The 8,072-nt window shown below is 46.1% G+C and overlaps 1 pseudogene; it reads left to right on the top strand.

The window, feature by feature from the left end:
* The first annotated feature begins 745 nt into the window (after positions 1–745).
* On the top strand, positions 746–1,521 carry LOC124647679 (annotated as a pseudogene).
* Positions 1,522–8,072: the final 6,551 nt, after the last annotated feature.

Genomic DNA, 8,072 nt, shown 5'->3' with positions numbered 1-8,072 from the left:
TGATTTCCAGCAAATCCCAAATTTTAACATGGAAAAATATGTCCAGCCTAGAGAGGATAAACCATAACCAACAGCTTACAAGATGTATTTGTCGGCGGAGATAACTATTTGTACCGGGAGGCCTCCCCCCCCCCCCCCCTTCCCCCTCCCCCTCGTCCTCTCAGCCCAAACTCCTGGCGATGGACTCCGCTCCACTCGTCAAAATTTAGAAATGTGGATCAGAGTATAACATCGAATGTTTAGGGGAAAATAGCATACTCAAATTCAGTAAATTATTTTACATGTCAGCGGAAATTAAGGGCTACTAAGAATAGAGTCCTAGTAAATTCAGTGAATTTTTTAACATGTCTATAATTAGAAGCCCTTTACATCGTCCTATGATAATTTTCATGTGATGCCTTTTTTTACCGAATTTTTCATGTGATGCAGCTAGTTATTAACGACCAAGTTACACAGATCACCAATCCGATTTGATTTGTGACAAGCACAGTAGTACGGGTCGTGTTTAAATGAAGATAAGTTTGTGCTTAGTTTTCATCTGACCGTTTCACCAAGATCCGTTTGCTTCCACGCAAAAACTAATATAGCCGTTTGACTTTGCAAGGCGGCCGGCTTGCTCATTATAAACCATGGGTTTTCTCTTCACTCCAGTACACCACTAGCTCTTCACACGACCACAGCCTCCTCGCCCTGCGCGCCCGCACCGCACGCTCGCAACCGAACCGAGAAGGAGAAGGAGAAGGCGATGATACTGCGCCGCCGCGGGTCCAGCGGCGGGCTGCGCATCAAGAGGAAGGGCCGCGGGTTCATGTGCGGCTGCGGCGGCTCCAAGGCCGTCTCCGTCTCAGACGGCGGCTCCGACGACAAGCAGTCCCCCGTGGCCACGCCACCCACCAACACGTCGACCGCCACCACCATGTCCATCGCCACCACCGCCACCACGACGACGAGGAGGACTGCAGGGAATAGCAGCAAGTCGGCGTCGATGATCTCCTCCGCGGCGGCGGCGGCGTCCTCCTCGTTCTCGCCCTCCTCCACGGACGACGCCGACACCAGCGTGGGGAGCACGCCGAGCGTGGCGGCGCTCCTGCGCCAGCTCGGCGAGCTGGAGCGCACCGTGCGCTCCTCCAGGGCCACACCGCCGAGAACGTCGGCGGCGGCGGCAGGGGGCGGCACAGGCGGACGGCGAGCGAGGGCGGCGCGAGGAGGATCGAGGAGAGCGTGGCGGTGGTGAAGGAGTCGGCGGACCCGCTGGCGGACTTCCGGCGGTCGATGCTGCAGATGATCGTGGAGAAGGAGATCGTGGGCGGCGACGAGCTGCGGGAGCTCCTCCACCGGTTCCTGTCCCTCAACGCGCCGCACCACCACCACCTCATCCTCCGCGCCTTCGCGGAGATCTGGGAGGAGGTCTTCTCCGGCTACGACCGCACCCCGGACTTCCTCGTCTCCCACCCGCGCAGCGGCAAGAGGAGGCTCCACCTCCAGCGGGAACCGGCGGCCGAAGTCAGCCCGCTACGCTGACGAGCGCGCCGGCCATCGCAACCATGGTATTGCGCGGTGCTGCTAGCTTGATTTCGTGCTCCGTCGATCCATCCCAGTCGTCGATGATTTTCCGTTTTGATTGGGACAAGGTTTTAGTTTTAGTAGGGTTTGGTGAGTTTCTTTCATCGTCTTTACGTAATCTATAGCATGTACAAACGGTTGAAACGGACGAGTCAGGAACATTTTTCAGGTTCCGGAAGTCCTTTTTGATTTGATGAAAAGTTGCTTTTGGTTTGCCGGAAATTCAGCGGTTGATGGTACGAAAGGGAAAGGAAGAGCCTGTCTGCTTTTCTTTCTCCATGTTGTTTTTAGCCGTTGGTGCGCTCAAGGCGAGCCGATAGGAACGGGGGAAGCAAATGGAAGCCCCGTGATTCCCGCGGTTTATGGACTGTTCCTTGGTGGTGGTACCACTGGTTTAGTCAAGTCGAAAAGGATCGGGCGAAATTTTAGTCAGATCCAGATCGATGGTGATATTGCTAAGCTAGCTTTAATTTTATCGCGCGCGGCAGCGGCAACGAAAATGTGGCCGATCTACAAGTCATTACCCATATAAACTATAACCAGCTCCTCTGTATGAATAACAAGTATTACATCCTCCGTCCATAAGATGATATGAATTAAGATTTGTCTAGATACAGCTAAATTGATGATTTTGCGACATTATTTTCGACTATAATAGTTAGCTATAAAATATACTAGTTTATTAATATGTGGCCTATACTAAAGCTCTCACAAAATGGCTAGAAACACATGCAGAAGCTACCTCTTGCATTATAGTTTACTTTTCTTCTCTCTCCTCTCCCTCTCATCTAATTCAATAAAGTTACAGTAGTATTCTAATTCTTACATTTTGCTTACAACACTCTATTATACTTGCTCTTACAGTCAATCAGTTTTAAGAGTGATCAACTAAAAAAAAGTGGCATACAACCAAATTTGAATATATAAGAAATGTTGGTCAACCGCTTACAACAAAAAAGATAGCAACAAAGAAATAGAGTAGAAGAAAAAGCATGAAAAGTCCAACTAGAGTCATCGATGCCCTCTAACGTGAATGAAGCACTAGGGAGCGATGTAGGGAGATCTTGAGGCATGAGCATCGTTAGTGAAGCGAAAATAACCATCACATGGCCACACTCTTCAATGACCGGAGAGGGACCCCTGCCCCCTCACCCGAGCTCGAAGGCGTGTAGCACAGGAATTGGATAAGCTCACCATGAGTACAGAACAAATCATGAACTAAGCTGCCGTTTGGAGCCAAAAACAAATCCCAAGCACATCCTGCACCGAGCTCACCTTGAGATCCTTGCTTCCATCCATAGGTCCACCCCTTGAAGAGATAAAACCGCAGACTTGGTTGTTCATGATAAAGGGACGAAACGCAAGAGAAGCTCCTTAAATCCAGGCTCATGGGGCTCTGAATGCCGGACTGCAGGAGCGCTAAGTTCGGGTGAAGAGCATCAAAAGATTCAGCACTGCTAAGACCGTCAGAATCAAGATCAAAACACATGCCACGTTTGCCGATGCAACCCACCAACCATCACACACCCACACCCACAACCCCATTGTTCCCAAGGCTCCAACTTCAAGAAGGGCACACCACTACCAACGTCGATGCAGCAACAAAGTTGAGTTTTTTACCCGAGAGATATATTGGGAAGGGGAGGAGAGTGACGAAGATACCTCCTAATGGGAAAATGGCACTTGCAGGTGTCGTGGCCACCGAAGCTGGTCTCATGTATGGGGAAAGTGGGGTTCCCCTGATCCGATAAGTATGGGCCACAACTCCCACTCCCCGCGAAGGAATATGGCAAGCCATCCTTTGAGATCGCGAATGACTAAAAGTACTTCATGGAAATCAACCATCTCCCCATTGAGGAGCACAAGGGATCCCCAGAAAGCCTCGCCAAGCCCCCTTTCCTGGGGCGGAATTATTAGTAGTGAAATACACCTCTACGCCCCGGGGAGGGATGTGTCACCACTCATCCTTGATTGCTTTATACATGGATCTACAAAGATAGGACGGGACGGTACAACGTTGTATGTGTGCCATTAGGTGTGTGGTTATCACCAACCGGGTGCTCGTGTAATCATGTCCATTCCGATGATAAAATTAATACTACAACAAAGATATGACAAGGATGTAACCTAGCTACAAATGGAACAATCCTATGCCTAAGCCAGTGCAGAGGTTCCCATGTCCCGCTGATAAAACAGAGTAGGCCGATCATGGGAACCAAATGTGTATGGGCCGCTTTTCCAAGGTCAAAATATGGGACTGGCTCACGTTTCCTCGTCACCTCCCACCCCCTTCGTCTTGTACCATCGGCCAGACTCCTTATCGTGTATCGACGGCATTTACCTCATCACAACGACTAGTGAGAGTTGTTGGCAAGTAGTTGGTCGCCCTAGCTAAGAAAGGAGGACCATGGTCAGAAACAAAGGGGTTGAGTTCACAACCAACTACGGAGGATTCATCCACTCCAAGTCTCTGCAAGTCCGAAATGAGTAGGGATATATAGTCTTCTCCTTGCCTAGGCACCCCGGCAAGGAGAGTTCGTTGAGTTCATCCTTGTGAACACTAGTTCATACACCCATCAATACAAGAGAGCAGGATGTCGGTATGTTAACTTCCAAGCAGCCTATACCTGGGTAAAATATGCGTGTTTGTTGCGAGATCTGGAGATTACATACCACCCCATCACCAAACAAATAAAGAGGACATCAATACCCTTGGCGTTTGTGTTCCCACACATTACATTTGACGCGTCAGGTAGGGGGCAGAGTTGTTCTAGATTTCTCCATCATCGTTGCCTTTGTTGTCTCCAACATCCTCGAAGGTGCCATGGCCAGAAGTGGGTCGAGGGAAGGCAGCACCAGCAGTGGCGTTGGTTCGGAAAACACCAAGTGCACACGACTCTTTGTGTGGGTTCAGTCGGAACGCTCCATCGCTGGATGGCGCGCGATCGCGGGCCAGAAGAGCAGAGCCCCTCGCCTCCACCATAAAGACGGCGACTTTATGCCCCTTAGGAGGTTAAAGTTTCCCATTCTAGCTATGTTGGCACGACCAGGCAGCAAACCTGCCTGCCGTTGCCAAGCTTGTGGCTCTAGTGGCTGCGCAAGCGATGCTCTAGTTCCTTCTGGTCGGGGACGACGCGCCATGCATGGGTAAAGGCATTTTTCAGTGAATTTTATAATGATATTTTTGTAGAACTCATTTTGTTATCTTACTTCAGTGTGAGAAATTGTTTTGATATATGCTTTCCTTAGTTTGAATTCAGCAACATTTTAGAAGCTAGGGAGATGCCTTTCTTATCCATGTTGGAAACTATCTTCTACAAGATTCTCCGAAAGCAAATAGAGAAGGTGAGAAGATGACAGGAAGAATTTGTCCAAAGATAAAGAAGAAGTTGGGAAAATTCATAGAATGGAGCAATGAATGTTTTGTCACTCATGCTGGTAACTACATGTACTCTGTCTCCAACCATCAGTTTGAGAAAGACTATAATGTTGATTCCAATGCAAGAACATGTGATTGCAAGAGATGGCAACTTACTGGAATACCATGTCACCGTGTCATAGCATGTTGTAGAAAAGATAGGATTAATCCTGAAAACCTAGTTCACAGCTGCTACGTTGTTGATACATTCAACAAAGCTTATGCATTCAAGTTGGCACCACTGAGAGGGGTAGTGTTTTGGGAAAATATGAATGATGTGGCAATACATCCACCTCTGTTCACCAAAGTTATGGGAAGGCTAGAGAAAAATAGAAAGAAGGCACCTGAGGAGAAAATAAAGAAATGGGTAAAGGTGTTTACAAAGGAACGGTGACAATACATTGCTCTATATGTGGTCAAGTTGATCAGAACAAGGAGGGTCGCCAGAAATATCTTGACAGTCCAGCGGAGCAAATTCAAAATAACATTGTAGGTAAGGAATAAGAAATAGACATCCCATCTATTATTCAGGTAAAATTTCACTTTTTTGGTAGTAATGCACAAAAATTGTGGCACCAAGTAAAATGCATTAACTATTTTCTACTACATTTGTCTGCAGCATGTGGTCCCACAGATTCCAAACCCTTCTACGGATCCTACACAGCAAGAGGATAGCATGGTGTACATGATACAACAAGAGGTTAGTTACATACCTGTTGTCCATTTTATTTCAAAATGAGGATACTTACATACCTTTTCGGTAGGAGAGAGAGCATGTTCCAATTAGCAAGTTTCTTGGTCCATTGCCAGATAATGCTTTGTAGCTGCTGCTAGAGACAACATTCCACCAGCATGACAAAGAGTTACTATTGCATCAACTAGAAGAAGCTTGATACGAGGTAGAGGTATTTGAAGGAGTAGCACATGGAGGGCAACAACAAGGAAGGAAGAATTAGTAGCTGAGCAAGGAAGCAACAATATACGAAGAGGAAAGGGAAAGAAAGGGGAAGGAAAGAATACAAAACTAGAGTCAAGGAAGGTACCAACAGTGTTCCTGATGCTCAAGATCCTGGGAGAGGAGGAAAAACAAGGAGAGGATCATATAAGACAGGTCCTGGCAGTTTTCATCATGTCCTATTTGGTGATGAAGAGCAAAGAAGAGATGCTGAGATCCTAGATTTAAATCTTAATGCACATGAAGTTCTTGTCAGTCAAAATGCAGCACCACCTGAAGACATATAGCTATTTACATTATGTTGCAATGATGCAATCTTCTTTTGTTTTAAATTCATATTCAACATGTTTGTAATTTTTAAAAAATACAATCCAAATATACTATTTACATTGTGTGTTAAATGGTAATATTGAGTTGCTATTTCAGTGCACCAAAAATTTACATCGCTTATTCTTACTATCTCAAATGACAACTCATTTTATTCATATTCTAATTTCAGTACACCAAAGTTATACATTGATCATTCTACTTCCTTTTTGCTATCATTATTTTGTTGCTTTGGTTCTTCTCTACTTCTTCTGGTACTTCTATGGAAATATTGAACTTCCTACTTCTATTTTTGTGGTTCTTGTCCACTACTAATTATACTTCCTTTTGCTATCATTATGTTACTTCTCAGGTTCTTCTCTACTTCTTCTCCTACTTTTACATTGCTCATTCTACTTCTATTTCTCTAGTACTTCTCCACTTCTTCTTCTCACCCTTCTTCTCTTCTTTTTTGCTATATCCTAATTCTCTTCCTTGTTGCTCTCATTCTTCTTCTCATTCTTCTTATGTTCATTGCATTAGAATTAACATAGATCACACATATCTTAGTACACAAAATAGAGGAGAAGAAGAACATTCTTTCATTTATTTGAAATTAAACATAGTAGAAGAATATGCCACTTTCATTTCTAATTCAAACCTAACAAAGGAAAAATACACCATAACAACACACTTGTTTGCCTAACCATTCACCAAATGAACCTAAACACATACCTACACTTTACACACGAAGACAATACATACATCACCAAATGACCCAGACCTTAACACATGGAACAACTCTGCACTAGTGATACTACTTCTTGCTCTCCCTTCTTCTATGTATCTTGTTCATCTTGTTCTAGCTCCACTTTCTTCAAGCTCCACTTTTGCATATTATACATGCTCTCTCTCTCTCTCTCTCTCTCTCTCTCTCTCTCTTCTTCTTCTTCTTCTTCTTCTTCTTCTTCTTCTTCTTCTTCTTCTTCTCTTAACTAGATCACCACCATATGCATAAAACATTTTTTAGACTGAACATAATTCAGACTCACAAACTAAACATAATTCAGACATAGGCTACATACCTTACTGTGGTGGTGCCGACGGTGACGTCTTACATGGTTTGGCAATGAGGACACAAGTGCGGAATGTCGCCCGTTCAACGCATCGACCTTGCCCTGGAGGATGCGAACTTGCATCTCCAGGCTCATGTTGGTGGCCACGAGCCTATTGGCTCCACCATCTACACCTTATCATCCTCCGACGCGAGAATGTAGTGGAGGAGCATCACCTTATCATATAAATTATGATTCCTCTTGATACGTCTCCGACGTATCGATAATTTCTTATGTTCCATGCCACATTATTGATGATATCTACATGTTTTATACACATTATATGTCATATTTATGCGTTTTCCGGAACTAACCTATTGACGAGATGCCGAAGGGCCGCTTCTTGTTTCTGCTGTTTTTGGTTTCAGAAATCCTAGTAAGGAAATATTCTCGGAATCGGACGAAATCAACGCCCGGCAGTCTTAGGATTGCATGAAGCTTCCGGAACACCCGAGAGTCGCCGGAGGGGGCCACGGGCCCACCACACACCAGGCTGGCGCGGCCAGGGTGTGGGCCGCGCCGCCCTACTGTGACACCGCCTCGTTGACCTTCCGACTCCGCCTCTTCGCCTATATAAAGGTCCCTGACCTAAAACCTCGATACGAAAAAGCAACGGTACGAGAAACCTTCCAGAGCCGCCGCCATCGCGAAGCCAAGATCTGGGGACAGGAGTCTCTGTTCCGGCACGCCGCCGGGACGGGGAAGTGCCCCCGGA

Source organism: Lolium rigidum, chromosome 4, assembly GCF_022539505.1.
Source record: "Lolium rigidum isolate FL_2022 chromosome 4, APGP_CSIRO_Lrig_0.1, whole genome shotgun sequence".
NCBI classification, from domain to species: domain Eukaryota; kingdom Viridiplantae; phylum Streptophyta; class Magnoliopsida; order Poales; family Poaceae; genus Lolium; species Lolium rigidum.
This window is presented reverse-complemented; position numbering and strand designations above follow the sequence as displayed.